The sequence below is a fragment of the Hyperolius riggenbachi genome, chromosome 3, assembly GCF_040937935.1.
Source record: "Hyperolius riggenbachi isolate aHypRig1 chromosome 3, aHypRig1.pri, whole genome shotgun sequence".
Classification (NCBI taxonomy): domain Eukaryota; kingdom Metazoa; phylum Chordata; class Amphibia; order Anura; family Hyperoliidae; genus Hyperolius; species Hyperolius riggenbachi.
This window is the reverse complement of record NC_090648.1, coordinates 211,289,543-211,305,256: the sequence shown is the minus strand read 5'-3', so window position 1 is coordinate 211,305,256 and position 15,714 is coordinate 211,289,543. Positions and strand designations below refer to the sequence as shown.

Below are 15,714 nucleotides of genomic sequence, written 5' to 3'. Positions count from 1 at the left end.
TGGAAAAGGCAAGATCACAGACCAATTTTACCCCCTTCAATGTAGTATGAGAGCCATACTCTACACAGTCTATTCTATGGAGCTGAACTCCCCATCAGATAACATTTTTGCAAGATGCTGCACACAAAGATGCCCGTAAACATTCAAAAGATCATTATCTGCAAAAGATCTGTTCCTGCAAAAGATCCGTTCCTGCAAAATGCATTCAGTCTATGAGATCTGCAGATCCTCATACACACCCTGTTTAACAGACAATCATCTGCAGATCAGATCCACCAGGATGGATTTTCAGATCTGCAGATGATTGCCAGATATGCACATGAAGTCTGTTAAACAAGGTGTGTATGAGGATCTGCAGATATAGACTATGAATGCATTTTGCAGGAATAGATCTTTTGCAGGAACAGATCTTTTGCAGATAATGATCTTTTGAATGTGTACGGGCATCTTTGTGTGCAGCATCTTGCAAAGATTTTTTTCTGATGGGAGTTCAGCTCCATAGAATAGACTGTGAAGGTATGGCTCTCATACTACATGAAAGGTGGTAAGATTGGTCTGTGATCTTTCATTTTCCAAAGACTATAGTCTGATGTGTGTATGAGCCTTTATACATGGATATGTTTGGTTTTAAACCATTCCATTGATGCCCTGGCTTTATGTTTAGGGTCGTTGTCCTGCTGGAAGGTGAACCTACGCCCCAGTCTCAAGTCTTTTGCAGACTCCAAGAGGTTTTCTTCCAAGATTGCCCTGTATTTGGTTCCATCCATCTTCCTATCAACTCTGATCAGCTTCCCAATCCCTGCTGAAAAAAAAACACCCCCAGAGCGTGATGTTACCACCACCATATTTGACAGAGTGGGGATGGTGTGTTCTGAGTGATGTGCAGTATACGTTTTTTGCCACACATAGCGTTTCGCATTTTGGTCAAAAAGTTCCATTTTGGTCTCATCTGACCAGAGCACCTTCTTCCGCATGTTTGCCGTGTCTCCCACATGGTTTGTGGCAAACTGCAAACATGACTTCTTATGCTTTTCTGTTAACAATGGCTTTCTTCTTGCCACTCTTCCATAAAGGCCAACTTTGTGCAGTGCACGACTAATAGTTGTCCTATGAACAGATTCCCCCACATGAGCTGTAGATCTCTGCTGCTCATCCAGAGTCACCATGGGCCTCTTGGCTGCATTTCTGATCAGTACTCTCCTTGTTCGGCCTGTGACTTTAGGTGGTCCGCCTTGTCTTGGTAGGTTTACAGTTATGCCATACTCCTTCCAATTCTGAATGATCACTTGAACAGTGCTCCGCGGGATGTTCAAGGCTTTGGAAATCTTTTTGTAGCCTAAGCCTGCTTTAAATGTCTCAATAACTTTATCCCTGACCTGTCTGGTGTGTTCTTTGGACTTCATGGTGTTGTTGCTGCTAATATTCTCTTTGACAACCTCTGAGGCCATCACAGAGCAGCTGTATTTGTAATGACATTAGATTACACACATGTGCACTCTAGTCATTAGCACTCATCAGGCAATGTCTATGGGCAACTGACTGCAATCGGATCAAAGGGGGCTGTTTTATTTTTAAAAATGTTAGGAATTAGGTTTGATTTTCATTCCACTTCTCACGTGTACATCACTTTGTACTGGTCTTTCACGTGGAATTCCAATAAAATTGATTTAGGTTTGTGGCAGTAATATCACAAAATGTGGAAAACTTCGAGGCCGAACACTTTTGCAAACCACTGTATATCAGGTTTCACTTGGTGTTTGATGAACACACTTTTGTTGTGAAAAAACAAAGGGAAGCCTGACAGAGGGACAGTAATGTAATCATAGAACCATTCATATGTTAACGTGTTTACTACCTTTAAAGGCATGTAAGGTCCAGGTTGGGCACGTCTGAGAATCTTCTGTAGGGAGATGGACCCATTGTGCCTTTGCTAGTTCCCTCCCAGCTAGACATTTTTCTACACTACACACCCCTTGGTCAGTGTACAGTAATTCCAACCAAAGACCCTATGTAATGCCACAGTCCTGTAATATCGTTTAACATCTAGTAAGCCCAGTCTGCCATTCTCCTTCCTTCTAATTAAGATATAAGCCAATCTAGAAGACCCCCCCCCCCCCTCCAATTCAAAAACCAAGAGACTAGAGATCTCGTATTCATGAAGAATATCATGAGAAGTGGGATAGGAATTATGTTAAGAAGAAAAATAATCCAAGACATAACATTTAGTTTTAAGATGCTGATCTTACTTCACCAGATCATTCACTAAGGTGGCCAACAGTGGTTGAAAGTTGAGGCTATACAATTAACTGTATCTAGCTGCACTGATAAATGAATGCCCAAGTCATGGGCATAAGGGAAAGCGTAGTTGAGTGATTCAAGTCACCTCATCAGGGCCTATATTAACCGTTATGAATTCAGATTGATAATTTGATTTGAAAATTAGAAAAAATTCCAGTCCTGTAGTTTGGCCAGTAAATTAGGTAGAGTCATGCTGTTTCATCTAGGTAAAAAATAAAGCACATCATCCGCAAATACGTATTATAATCTCAGTCCACCACTACCTTCACACCCTTAATATCCCCATAACCTTTGATGCTATGTAAAAAAAAAAAGTTCCAAGGTGAGACATAAGGGCAGTGGCGAGAGTGGTCAGCCCTGCCTGGTGCTATTGCATATAAGCAAAGGTTCAGACAATACCCCATTCCCTTGCTGAGGGATTAGTGTACATTGCTAGGATCCAATGAATCATCTTCTGTTTAATCCAATGTAACTCAGTATTTCCTCTATTTAAGTCCATCTTATCATATCAAAAGCCTTTTCAGCATCTGTGGATAAGGGAACTTGGTCTTTTAACCTGTTGGCCAATATCATAGAAAACATTTAAACATCCAGTTTCATGAGTGAAATCAGTCTATCGCTTTGGCACCAGGCAGGGTCTTTCCCCTTGTTTGGCAACACTGCAATATGGAGCTCTAGACCATTTAGGAAAGGAGTCATTTTCTGTAAGCTTATTCAGAAAACTGTCCAGCGGATGTACCAAAAGATGGGAGAAGGCCTTATAGTATCTTCTTGTGAGCTCATCTTGGGATTGGCCCACTTTCAAGGAAGATGTTGCCAAGGGCCAGGGGTGCAAGCATATGCTACCAGTACATGTACATACAAAAATGGCCTGTAGTTTTTTTTTTCCCTTCATTCTCCACGTTTGAACTTTTATGCATAGGACATCCTTTGGTTGCTTCTGGGAAAGAAAACCTTAATGAAATTTACATCAGTATCAGGTTAAATTTTCCAATTCAAGTCTTTAATTTGACTATTTACCAATAACCTGTTTAACTTATTCCAGCGCTGCATTGCCACTTAGATACCTGTGCTGAAGTGATATATTATGGGGCCATTTGCAGTGTGATGAAGCAACACGGGAGTGAACAGGAGCAGCAAGCTTCACAATCCTGGCCACACATCGTAGTAGCTTCCATTTTAAGGATCATAGCCTTTAATTTTCCTCTGACCAGCTCAGTGTTCAGGGTCTGGAGCCAACCTACTAAAATCTACAGCCTGGTAGAGAGACAAGAAGCGACAAACAATGTAGATTTCAATAAGCTGTGTCTGGGAGAGATTACATATTGGGACATAAATGTCAATGATTGTAATGGGCTAAGCAAATATGCTTTTATTTTTTTTTGACATTTCCACATGGTTGTTTGTCCAATTTCTGTAGCTGTGTTATTTTTAAACACATTTGTCATCTGTATTGTTACTTTTTTTACTTGGACTAGCTGTACTTACAGCCATTTCAGAAATATCTTATGCCTCATTGCATCATAGATTTGAACAGTTTTGCTCCACTGTTTTCAAAGTTGAAAAATAACCACTAAAACGTATGCAACATCGGAGCTAGGGCACAACAGAAATGGTGCATCATCTGATCTAGGTGATAACAGAACACTAGATTTCACTAAAATATAAAGCTCCTTTGTAAGTGGCACTGTACATAACAAGGCAAATAAGACCAGAGAACTGTATGTCTGAGTTTATAGTAATTGATCGATGTGGATTAGTCATGAAGGGTCAAAGTTTCCCCAGACAAACTGCTAATGATTAGACAATTGTTCATGAGTAGTAGGTGTCTTATGCTTTGTAGTTCTGCATACTCGGCCACACAGGCCTACCTTTGAGTCATTGGACCAAATGTAGTCAAAGGTTTTAACATGTTCACTACAAATGCTTTTCTTTTGGTCAGCAGCCCAAGCAATTTACTTATTTTCTACTTTTAAAAGACAAAATGTTTTAATTAACGCTACTGAGTAATTCAGTAACTTGGGACCATAGAAAAAAATGTAATGCAAAGTGAGCCAACTATTAGGCAGGGAACACACTTGACTTAGTTTTCCGCATACTTTTTCTGCACACCAAGTGTGTTTCCATGCAGGAAAACGCGTGCGTTTTCACAGCAGCTGATGTAAATGATAGAGGAAACTGCCAAAATGTGCAGAGTCATGCAGAATGTCAGTTTTTTTTCTGCGTGTGAACACCACAGTAAGGGCCTGTTCAGACTATCGGCGTATGAAGAATGCGTTTAAAATCAAAGAAACGCAAGTTGAAAAACGCATGCGTTTTTCTTGCGTTCTAATGCATATTCTATTGCGTTTTGCACACACACGTGACCCAGGGGGAAAAAAAAGAATTATGGGAACCGCAGAGGAAAACTGACGCTAAAAACGCAATAGTACGCGTTTTTGATACGCATCCATAGACTTTCATTGCGTCCGTTTCTATGCGTGACGCACAGAACTGTGTGCAGCAATGCGAATGAGAAACGTATGCGTCTCATACGCATACATGTGAACTAGCCCATTCAAAAGCATTAGGAGCCGTTCCTATGCGTTTTTGGTACTCGTACGTGTTCCCTGAAAACGTCTAGGAACGCGCATAGTCTGAACAGGCCCTAAGTGTGCACTAGCACATTGATTAACATGAGCTCTCAGTTTTTCTGTGCAGAAAACATGCATGAAAACAGTCAAGTGTGTTCCCTGCCTTACTGTAGTGTCACTATAGTTTTTTATATAAGCTTTGCTTTTATAAAAAGCTTTGCTGTGAATGTCCAAATGTATAAGCACAGACTGCCCTTCTATGCAACCATGGCCTCATCTGTATGAACCCTCTAAATTCCCGCCTTGCTGCGGGAGCAAATAGTGGCACATGGAAAGAGCCCTAGCTACCAATTTTCAAAACTTGAATACTCCAACCTCATAAATTTGTTTAGAAACCCCCCCCCACAGAAATAATGTTTGAGATTAAGCCTTAATATACAGACAAAACTAGGGTCCCAAAAGATGAGGCATCTCTGGCATCAGCTTAAAAAAAAAAAGTTGGTACAATTATACATTTTTCGTCATTTTCTGGTATACAGGATCTTCGAACAAAAAGGTAAAGAAGCAAGGCCTACCAGATTCCAACAACCCACATTATAAGGTTGTAAACGAGTTTGATAGATGGTCCGCAGAACTTTCAAATGGTGTCGTTTCACCAGCGATGTTGCACACCACAGATTCCTCCGGAATATAGTAGATGTCCTGAGGTCGCAGAGACTCGCCAAAGAGGAGTCCAGTAGGATAGTGACATGAAAGAGATGTACGGCACATCTAAGTGTAAACCGTCTTTATTACATAACAAGTAAAACAATTTAAAAACAAGGATAAAAGAAACTCACATACGGGGCCCGTGCACTGGGAACCCCGAAAAAGTAGCGCGCATAAAATGGTCAATAGAAGACCTCAAATAAAATGGTGCCGCCTGTCGCCTTCCCGACCGGTTTCGCAATCTTGCGTCATCAGGGGAGAAAGGCGACCAGGCAGCCAGCACCAACTTTATAACATTTTTGAATTAAAAAGTGGGAGTGGTTAGACTCCACCTTATTCAGACTACACTAGTCAAAGGCAGAAAGCATCAAACACAAAATAAAAAAATTGTGACAAATTGCATTGTGTCAGAGGGAAAGTAGCAAAAGATCTCTCAGATAGTGTGAATAAGAAGAGGTGGATGCAATATTACCTGCATATCCAATTCGTAGTAGGCTAATTAGGGCTAAATTAAAAGCTAGATTGATTACTCTGCCCTAGGGCATGTCTTTCCTATGAAAAACTTTTCTCCAGCTGAAAAGCAGGCTCTTCCTGTACCAGAAGTAGTCACTGGAACTCAGGAAGTAGCCTTGCACTCCACCAGGGTCAAGTGGAGCACAAGTTCTTCCTGTAGGGGAAAAAAAAAAATATGCAATGCGTATGCAATGACACATACGATCATAAAAGCGTAAACAATGAAGCACATAGCAGTGCAGCTATAAATATGCATGAAGTGTATTTAGGTGTGCCATGAAAAGCACGTCTAATGTACTATACTAAGAAGGTGCATAAATCTGTATGCATAGTAGAAACAATTAAATGATAGAACAGCCTCCATGGGAGCTCCAAGGGCCTTAAGTGGTGAAAGTGAAGAACATCTATAGTGATCATGCAAGACAGATCCCATAGGTATCCGATAGATGGAAATTATGCAAAGTTATGCAAATGTATGTACACAGCAGTGTAATGCGGCTATGAATACTAAAAAAAAAAAAAAGTGGAGATTGCTTAAGTAAAGAGCACATCTAAAGTGAAAGCGATCTCTACTACAGTGTAGAACACGCATGCGGCGACGCATAAGACATCAAAAAGCGCACATAGGGACAAAAAACCACTGCGAGCATCTAAACCGACATATGGAACAACAAACAAAAATAATTGTTCTTATGCTGCAATAAAGTCGCATTTAAAAAAAGAAAAAAAGTGCAATACGTATGCAATGACGCATACGGTCACAAGAGCGTCAACAATAAAGCACATAGTGCAGCGCAGCTAAAAAACATGCAGTGTACTTAGATGTGCCATGAAAAGTACGTCTAATATACTAAGAAGGTGCATAAATCTGTATGTATAGTGAAAACAATGAAATGATAGAACAGCCTCCGTGGGAGCTCCGGGGACCTCAAGTGATGAAAGTGAGGAGCATCCATAGTGATCATGCAAGACAGATCCCATAGGTATCCGATAAATGGAAATTATGCAAATTCATGTACACAGCCGTGTAATGCGGCTATGATTACACATAAAAAACTCCATGCACCGATAACAGAGGACAACAGACAGCACTCTGTGAGAGAACAACAAAGGGAAAGAGGGACCACAACCTCCCAATATATCCTATCCAAATTAAGAAGGTATATGAATTTGTATGCTTAGTGAAAAAAACAGTGACAGAATAGAACAGCCTCAAACAGAGCTCCGAGGGCATCTAGTGGTGAAATGAGAAACAGTGATCATGCAAGACAGGCCCCAAAGGAAACAGATAGTGAAATTTATGCAAAAAATTAAAAATTATTAAAAAATATTAAAAATACAGTCAAATTGACCAGTATATGCGGGCATTACAAAAAAGCATGCAAATGTATGGAAAATAAAGAATATGATAAACCATTAAGAATTATTGATAAAACAGTTTACATCCAGTTCAATATTCAAACCAGCTGGACTGAGGGTATTCAGCCTAAAGATCCATTCTGTTTCTAATCTCGATATATCTCATTCCAAATTTTGTCCCCTCCAGCATCTTTTGTGCACGATTTCTACAACCTCTCGTTCCCCTTATTCCTTCTTATCTAAGAGATTCTGGACATCTAATTGAGTTATTGGATTCCTTGATTTGTACAGATCCCTGTGTCTTGATGGCCGCAGACATCTCCTCTCTGTATACAATTATCCAGCAGGAAGCGGGAGCGCATGCGATTCGCCGTTGTTTGGAAAATAGCTAGATGCTCAATCGTGCACAAATCGATTTTTTGATCGAGTGCCTTAATTTCTCTATGACCAGGAATTATTTCTGGTTTGATGGCCAGTACTATCTACAGAAAGTTGGCGTTGCGATGGGCGCGAAATACGCCCCCAGCCTTGCGAATCTTTTTCTTGCCTGCTGGGAGGAGATCTTCATTAAAACTGATCTTTTTTCTCAATTACTGTTATACAAGAGATACATAGATGATGTGGTGGTCATCTGGAAGGGGGATTTAAATTCTTTACAACCCTTTATTCAACATAATAATAACACGAATAATTTGGTCTCTAACTGTGTCTGTAGCTCCTCAGAGATTCATTTTTTGGATTTAGTGATTTCTCTTGACAATCAATTTACTACAAAAACTTTCTTCAAAGAGACTGACAGAAATAGCTTTATTCCTACTACTAGCTGTCACTATCGTCCATGGCTTAAGGGGGTACCTAGGAGTCAATTCCACCGTGTGCGTAGGAATTGCTCCTCCCAAACTGATTTTATCCAAAGTGACCTTTTTTCTAGATTTAAAGATAAAGGCTACCCGGCCTCAGACCTTGTACCTGTGAGGGATGAGATTGGTCAGGAGGCCCGGTCTTTCACCAAGAGGAATAGAACAGTGGATACTACTAAACAGAATGGCATTAACTTTCTCACTCAATATAATATCCAACACAAAGACATAAAAAAAAGTTTTGTACAAGAATTGGCATCTCCTGAGGAGTGATCCAGTGATTGGTCCTATGCTTGCGGACAATCCAGGAGTTATCTTCAGGAGAGCGCCTAATCTTAGAGATTGTCTTGTACATAGCCATATAGATCCACCTAAAACTGCCTTTGCCCATTTATTACCCCTAAAAGGTTTTTTTCGATGCAAGAAATGCAAAGGTTGTAAGGCTTGCATCAATATGCCCAGAAAAATTACTTCCTTTGCTGGGAATGATCACCGAAGTCCCACACTGCAGATTAGACGTCTTTTCACATGCGAAAGCACACATATAGTTTATCTTTTAGAATGTCCTTGTGGACTGAGATATGTAGGTAGAACCACTAGAACCTTCAAAGAAAGATTGGGAGAACATGTCTACCTTATACGTAAAGGGTTTAAGGACCATTCGGTCTCAAAACATTTCACCCTCCATCACGATAGAGACCCTTCAGGCTTGAAGTTTTGTGTTATCGATGGTACTAAAAGATGCTGGAGGGGACAAAATTTGGAAAGATATATCGAGATTAGAAACAGAATGGATCTTTAGGCTGAATACCCTCAGTCCAGCTGGTTTGAATATTGAACTGGATGTAAACTGTTTTATCAATAATTCTTAATGGTTTATCATATTCTTTATTTTCCATACATTTGCATGCTTTTTTATAATGCCCGCATATACTGATCAATTTGACTGTATTTTTAATATTTTTTAATAATAATTTTTAATTTTTTGCATAAATTTCACTATCTGTTTCCTTTGGGGCCTGTCTTGCATGATCACTGATTGTTTCTCATTTCACCACTAGATGCCCTCGGAGCTCTGTTTGAGGCTGTTCTATTCTGTCACTGTTTTTTTTCCACTAAGCATACAAATTCATATACCTTCTTAATTTGGATAGGATATATTGGGAGGTTGTGGTCCCCCTTTCCCTTTGTTGTTCTCTCACAGAGTGCTGTCTGTTGTCCTGTTATCGGTGCATGGAGTTTTTTATGTGTAATCATAGCCGCATTACACGGCTGTGTACATGAATTTGCATAATTTCCATTTATCGGATACCTATGGGATCTGTCTTGCATGATCACTATGGATGCTCCTCACTTTCATCACTTGAGGTCCCCGGAGCTCCCACGGAGGCTGTTCTATCATTTCATTGTTTTCACTATACATACAGATTTATGCACCTTCTTAGTATATTAGACGTACTTTTCATGGCACATCTAAGTACACTGCATGCATATTTTTTTAGCTGCACTGCTATGTGCTTCATTGTTGACGCTCTTGTGACCGTATGCGTCATTGCATACGTATTGCACTTTTTCTTTTTTTAAATGCGACTTTATTGCAGCATAAGAACAATTATTTTTGTTTATTGTTCCATATGTCGGTTTAGATGCTCGCAGTGGTTTTGTCCCTATGTGCGCTTTTTGATGTCTTATGCGTCGCCGCATGCGTGTTCTACACTGTAGTAGAGATCGCTTTCACTTTAGATGTGCTCTTTACTTAAGCAATCTCCATTTTTTTTTCCCACAGGAAGAACTTGTGCTCCTCTTGACCCTGGTGGAGTGCAAGGCTACTGAGTTCCAGTGACTACTTCTGGTACAGGAAGTGCCCGCTTTTCAGCTGGGGAAAAGTTTCATAGGAAAGACATTCCCTAGGGCAGAGTAATCTAGCTTTTAATTTAGCCCTAATTAGCCTACTACGAATTGGATATTCAGGTAATATTGCATCCACCTCTTATTCACACAGAGATCTTTTGCTACTTTCCCTCTGACAATGCAATTTGTCACAATTTTTTATTTTGTGTTTGATGCTTTCTGCCTTTGACTAGTGTAGTCTGAATAAGGTGGAGTCTAACCACTCCCACTTTTTAATTCAGAAATGTTGGTGCTGGCTGCCTGGTCGCCTTTCTCCCCTGATGACGCAAGATTGCGAAACTAGTTGGGAAGGCAACACCATTTTATTTGAGGTCTTCTATTGACCATTTTATGTGCGCTACTTTGACGGGGTTCCCAGTGCACAGGCCCCATATGTGAGTCTTTTATCCTTGTTTTTAAATTGTTTTACTTGTTATGTAATAAAGACGGTTTACACTTAGATGTGCCGTACATCTTTCATGTCACTATCCTACTGGACTCTTTGGTGAGTCTCTGCAACCTCAGGATATCTGATATATATTCGAGGAATCTGTGGTGTGCAACATCGCTGGTGAAATGACACCATTTGAAAGTTCTGTGGACCATCTATCAAACTCGTTTACAACCTTATAATGTGGGTTGTTGGAATCTGGTAAGCCTTGCTTCTTTACCTTTTTGTTCGAAGATCCTGTATACCAGAAAATGACGAAAGCTGTATTACTATAGACCTGCGCTGACTTTATATATTCATTGCTTGTGTGGACTTTTGGACATTGTCCTTCTCGGCTGTGGTCGCCTTCTGCCTTGGCGCTGACACTTGTTTACAATTATACATTTGACTATGCCCTCAATTTACCATGAATATAGCAAGGTTGCAATTAGAACTATGTAGTGCCCCCTAGCAAAATATTGGTTGTTGGGGACCTGTATTTTTTTATAGGGAACTTCAAACAGCTATGAGACTTAGAGCCATAGGCAATTCACTTTATCACCGGAGTGTTCTAGGAGATAATTTTTCATCTTTCCAGCATTTTAAAAAGGTAAAGTACCAAAAAGTAGGTGAAAAACTTATTAAACTAGTATTTTCTAGATTTCTGTTGCCTAAACAAAAAAAATAGCATTTTGACAAGTTTAAAAATATCACCCAGGAGAAAGAAAAAGTGAATTCTATATTGCAAATCTATGCAGCTTGAAAATGAACCCATCGAATTCTACCTCAGCAGAATTTGATTAGTTCATTTTCAAGCTGCATAAATTAGCATCAACTCTAAGTCATTTGCATCTACTTAACCATTACCAACTTTTTTTAACCAAACCGGTCTTAATTGCACACATGGTGCCCAATTGGTGCTTAGGTTCAATTAGGATCAAAAATTCTAGAATTGGTTAGGGCCAATTTTTATTGAGTACCCAGCAAGCTCATGGTGAACTAGAACTCCTAGGAGTGTGTAAGGGGCTACAATGGACCAAAAAGTCCCCTTACAAAAATGCTATGGAAAGTTTTCCATAGCATTTTGGTCTATTGTAGCCCCTTACACTCCTAGGGGCTCTGGTTCACCATGAGTTTGCTGGGCACTATCAATAGACCTGACCAATTATAGAATCTTTGAAGTTTGACCTATTCCCCACTTAAGCACCATACCATATGCTCCATTAACTAAGACCTGTTTGAAAAACAACAAAAACAAACAAAAGTTAGTGAATTTGAGAAGTCAAACCAAAATGCAATTTTACAAAGGTTCACACATTTAGTAATAGTATAGTAACAAACATGGCTCCCAATTCACTAAAGGTGGCCATACATACATTTGATTATGGCCCAACTGCCCAATACCACATTTGATGAAATCAGACCTGCAACAACCACACCTGATTACATTTGTCACACCTGTCAGTATATTGGCACCACTGAAGGTAGCAGCTCCTATTGCCTGCAACATGTTACTGAAGGACGGTTGTTATTGACAGCTATATGATGGAGATACCAAATGTATCACACTATTTTACTACACGATCCAATCTTTGTGATTTAACATTTGAGGTATTTACAGCACTGGTAGGCAATTTCAGCTAGTCATTTGTTAACAGCCTTCACAAATTGACATTTTATAAGACATTTGGTAAAAGCAGTTTTTACATCAATTCTGCATGAGGTGTCCCCTGCTGGTCACAGACTGTGCGACCAAGGTCTCCTATATTTGGCTGCCCCTTTTAGCTCTTGCTGGATTTGGTACTGCTGATACAGGTGCCTGTGTTGCATCTTTTTATTGGCTGACTGGCTGTCTGTGGACCCAAATAAAATACAAATGCTGTCTTTATGCATTTCTTGTGTTTTTAACTAATTTTGCCCAGTTCTCAATTAGGCAACATGACCCTCCACCCCTCTGACAGTATGTCCCCAAACAGTAAGCAGCATGTACTGCAAAGAGCAGCAGTAGCAGTCGATACATAGACAATGCCCCTTAAGTCACTGGTGTTAAGGCAGGTGTGCCAATACTTTTTGCTCTAACACTGACATCCTATTAATTTAGGCTTCTATTATAAAGTTGGTAAACTTTGCCTTCCAAGAAAAGTTAAACTGTTAAAGTAGCATTCTACATGGCTTATGACCAGATTTATGGGACTTTGACCTTACTTCCTGAAGCACATTTGTGAGCTCTGGCAATAATGTAGGACAAGTTCCCCCCCCCCCCCCTTCCTTTCTAGACATAGCACTTCCCTCATAACCCATTATTTCACAAATGTTTGTAAACTAGCCTGGTATGCAAGCCTTGTGCTTAATATGCCTGTGGCCATGGAAGAGATTGTAACGCTTGAATTTGATTCACTTGCATTCTGTCGCAACACTTTAATACTTAATAGATGTCAGGACCCTGTCAATCCTGGCACCAGTGGAAACTGGGAGCAGAGTCTATGCGACCTATGGTCTTCACAAAGTGCCCTGCAAGGGTTTATGGGATTTGCAACCACTATGCTATCGCTCTACTCACTGATGGAAAGTAAAGAGTTAACCCTGCTGTGTTGAGGGTAGAGCAGAATTTACAAGACTTGGCAGCAAACAGATGAAAGGGGCAGGGGACAAAATTAAAGGCTGCACCAGCAGAGACCAGGATAATAGAAAGGATAGAAGGAAAAAAAAAGTCCTTATTTTACTTCCTCCAACAGAGAAAAAGGCCTTTGGCTTCAAGTTACCTTTCAGGAAATCACTGAATCACAAGCTGGTTTAGGAGCGCTTACCCACTACCACACGGGCTAGTACCACAAGTACATGTCACTTTAGATACATTAAGTGACAAACAAAAAAAACCACCATTAAAAATGTGTAATAAATGCATCTGGCCTAGCGCAGGGGTAAGGAGAAGGCTGGGTCAGTCACTACATAAAGATCAATGTAGAAAAATAACTTCAACCAGCTAGTTTGTTTTTAATGACTTTAATTGATCAGAAACAATGAATTCAGAAATTCACACATTTCTTAAATATTTTATATGTCATCCAGTATCACATTCTTGTAGGATCAGATAAACTCCATACAAGCAGGAGATCCATCATAATACTGAAAATACATCAATACCAAGCAGTAGGCTGCAGCAAAACAAAAATTGCACAATTGTTCATAGAGTACAGTAGACAAACCATTACAGATTTGAGCTCCTTAACTGAACATTAACTTATGACAGAATATATTCTTTAATAATTATCACACAAAAACACATGACATATGCATAAATATCTCCTTATTAAACAAGTTACAAAAATACTGGTACTCTTGCTTTGTTTCCTCATAAGGTTGCATTATTTGGCAAAGACAGACTCCAATGAAAACACAGAAACCGATTGGAAGTAGAAGTTTGCAGTCGAAACTGCATTAGTTTTGAATTTGAGGTGGTAGACTGAGCAGTACTTTACACCAAGTTTTCATCAAAGCATGACAAAGACTCATCAGAAAGTAGGACTGTCTGAAACTGGTAAAGCAATAGATTTAAACAAGCACACGCACACTTAAATAACTAATTCATGCCAGAAAGTCAACATGCGATGAAAGATCCTTAGCATTACAGAAATGTATAGAGTATGGTCTGGCTAAAGCACAGCCACGTCTTCTACCCATAAAGTCACATTGCTGGGTCACTCCATTATAACCTAGTTACTGAAGCTACCCAGAGAGGTTTGTGTGTTCTGCAGAAAGCTCGTCAAATCACTTGAAGTAGCTGGAAGGATCGGCATGAAACCTCCACATTAGGATGGCCTGACCAAACATTGAGGCATCTCGAAAAGTAGGTTTTACAAAAACACTTGTTCATTTCTGGCACATCACTTCATGGAGAGGAAGAAAAACCCTAAAAGTAAAAAGATTATTAAAGCAAACCTGTAGTGACCCTAAACAGAACAGCATAGAAAGACCTACCCAAGTCCTGTTTTCCAAATGAGAGCTACACAGATTAGTCATATTGCATACTCTGCCAGCCTCATCAGGGACACATGCTCCTGGTTTGTAGGACTAGAATTATAACAGGTGTATGCCAAAAGGAAAGTAGCTCACTAGTATAGTAAGCACGGATGCCTGCTGAAGTTTCAGCAAGAAACATGTGAGGATCAGTTACTGCTATTGAGCGACACATGATTGCACAGCTTCTCACAGGTGGCGATAAAACGGGCATTGCTAGCCCCAAAGATCAGTGGCACATGCCCCAGATCTATTCTGGGGTGCCCCAGATGTCCTGCGGGCAGAGTCAGCTGTGGTGCCTCAATGGTGGGCATGCTGGGAGCAGCGATGCATCAATCAGGGATATGCTGGGTGCTGTGGTGCCTCTGGCAATACTGGGTGCTGTGGGCAGCCCCAGGCCACCCATGAAGTGGGGTGAGGCTGGTTCCTCAGGCTGCGGAAGTGGGGTGGTGCCGACCTGGCCATGGGTGGGGGCCGCCAAGTTGGTGGTTAGCAGCCAGGAAAGGGTCAGAACTCTCACCTGGGGCTTCCCCATCCAAGCTCCCCCTCCAGATAATTGCCCAGCATGTAGTGGTGGAATGCAGGCAGGAGAGTCATTGCTTTCCCCGCATGCTGCCTGATAGAAATGCTGCGCAATTAGCTGGAGGGGGAGATGACCCCCCCACTGCTGTGCCTGCCGCTCCCCCTTCCTGGCTGCTACCCCCTCCAGGCAACCTATACTGGGGCAATTTTACTACCGATCAGGGGGTTTGTCATCCTCACATGTTTGGCTCCAGCAGAAAGAAAGAAAAAAAAAAAAGTCTAGAACCGGCCCTGGCTGTGGGGTGGTGCTGGGATGCCTTTATGGAAACATGCAGGGAGCTGTGGTTCTCCTATAGGCATGATAGGAGTTGTGGTGCCTCAATGGAGGCCCAAGGGAGGGGGTACACTTGAAGGTTAGTGATGGCTTTGGGGGACTGGCATCAGCAGAAAGCCAAAGCAGCAAGCACAGAAGCCAGGTAACTGCCTAGTTATGCATGAGACACTGCCCATTTGTGCTATGCAGCAATTTTGTTTTTGTATTAAT

General features: G+C 40.8%; 1 protein-coding gene across 1 annotated transcript in view; it reads right to left on the bottom strand.

The window, feature by feature from the left end:
* Positions 1-13,618: 13,618 nt before the first annotated feature.
* Positions 13,619-15,714, bottom strand: part of LOC137563320 (RNA-binding protein with multiple splicing 2) — a 38,239-nt gene continuing 36,143 nt past the window's right edge. The window contains exon 8 of the mRNA XM_068275627.1: positions 13,619-14,541. The gene's annotated coding sequence lies outside the window, so the exon portion shown is untranslated. The remainder of the gene's footprint in view (positions 14,542-15,714) is intronic.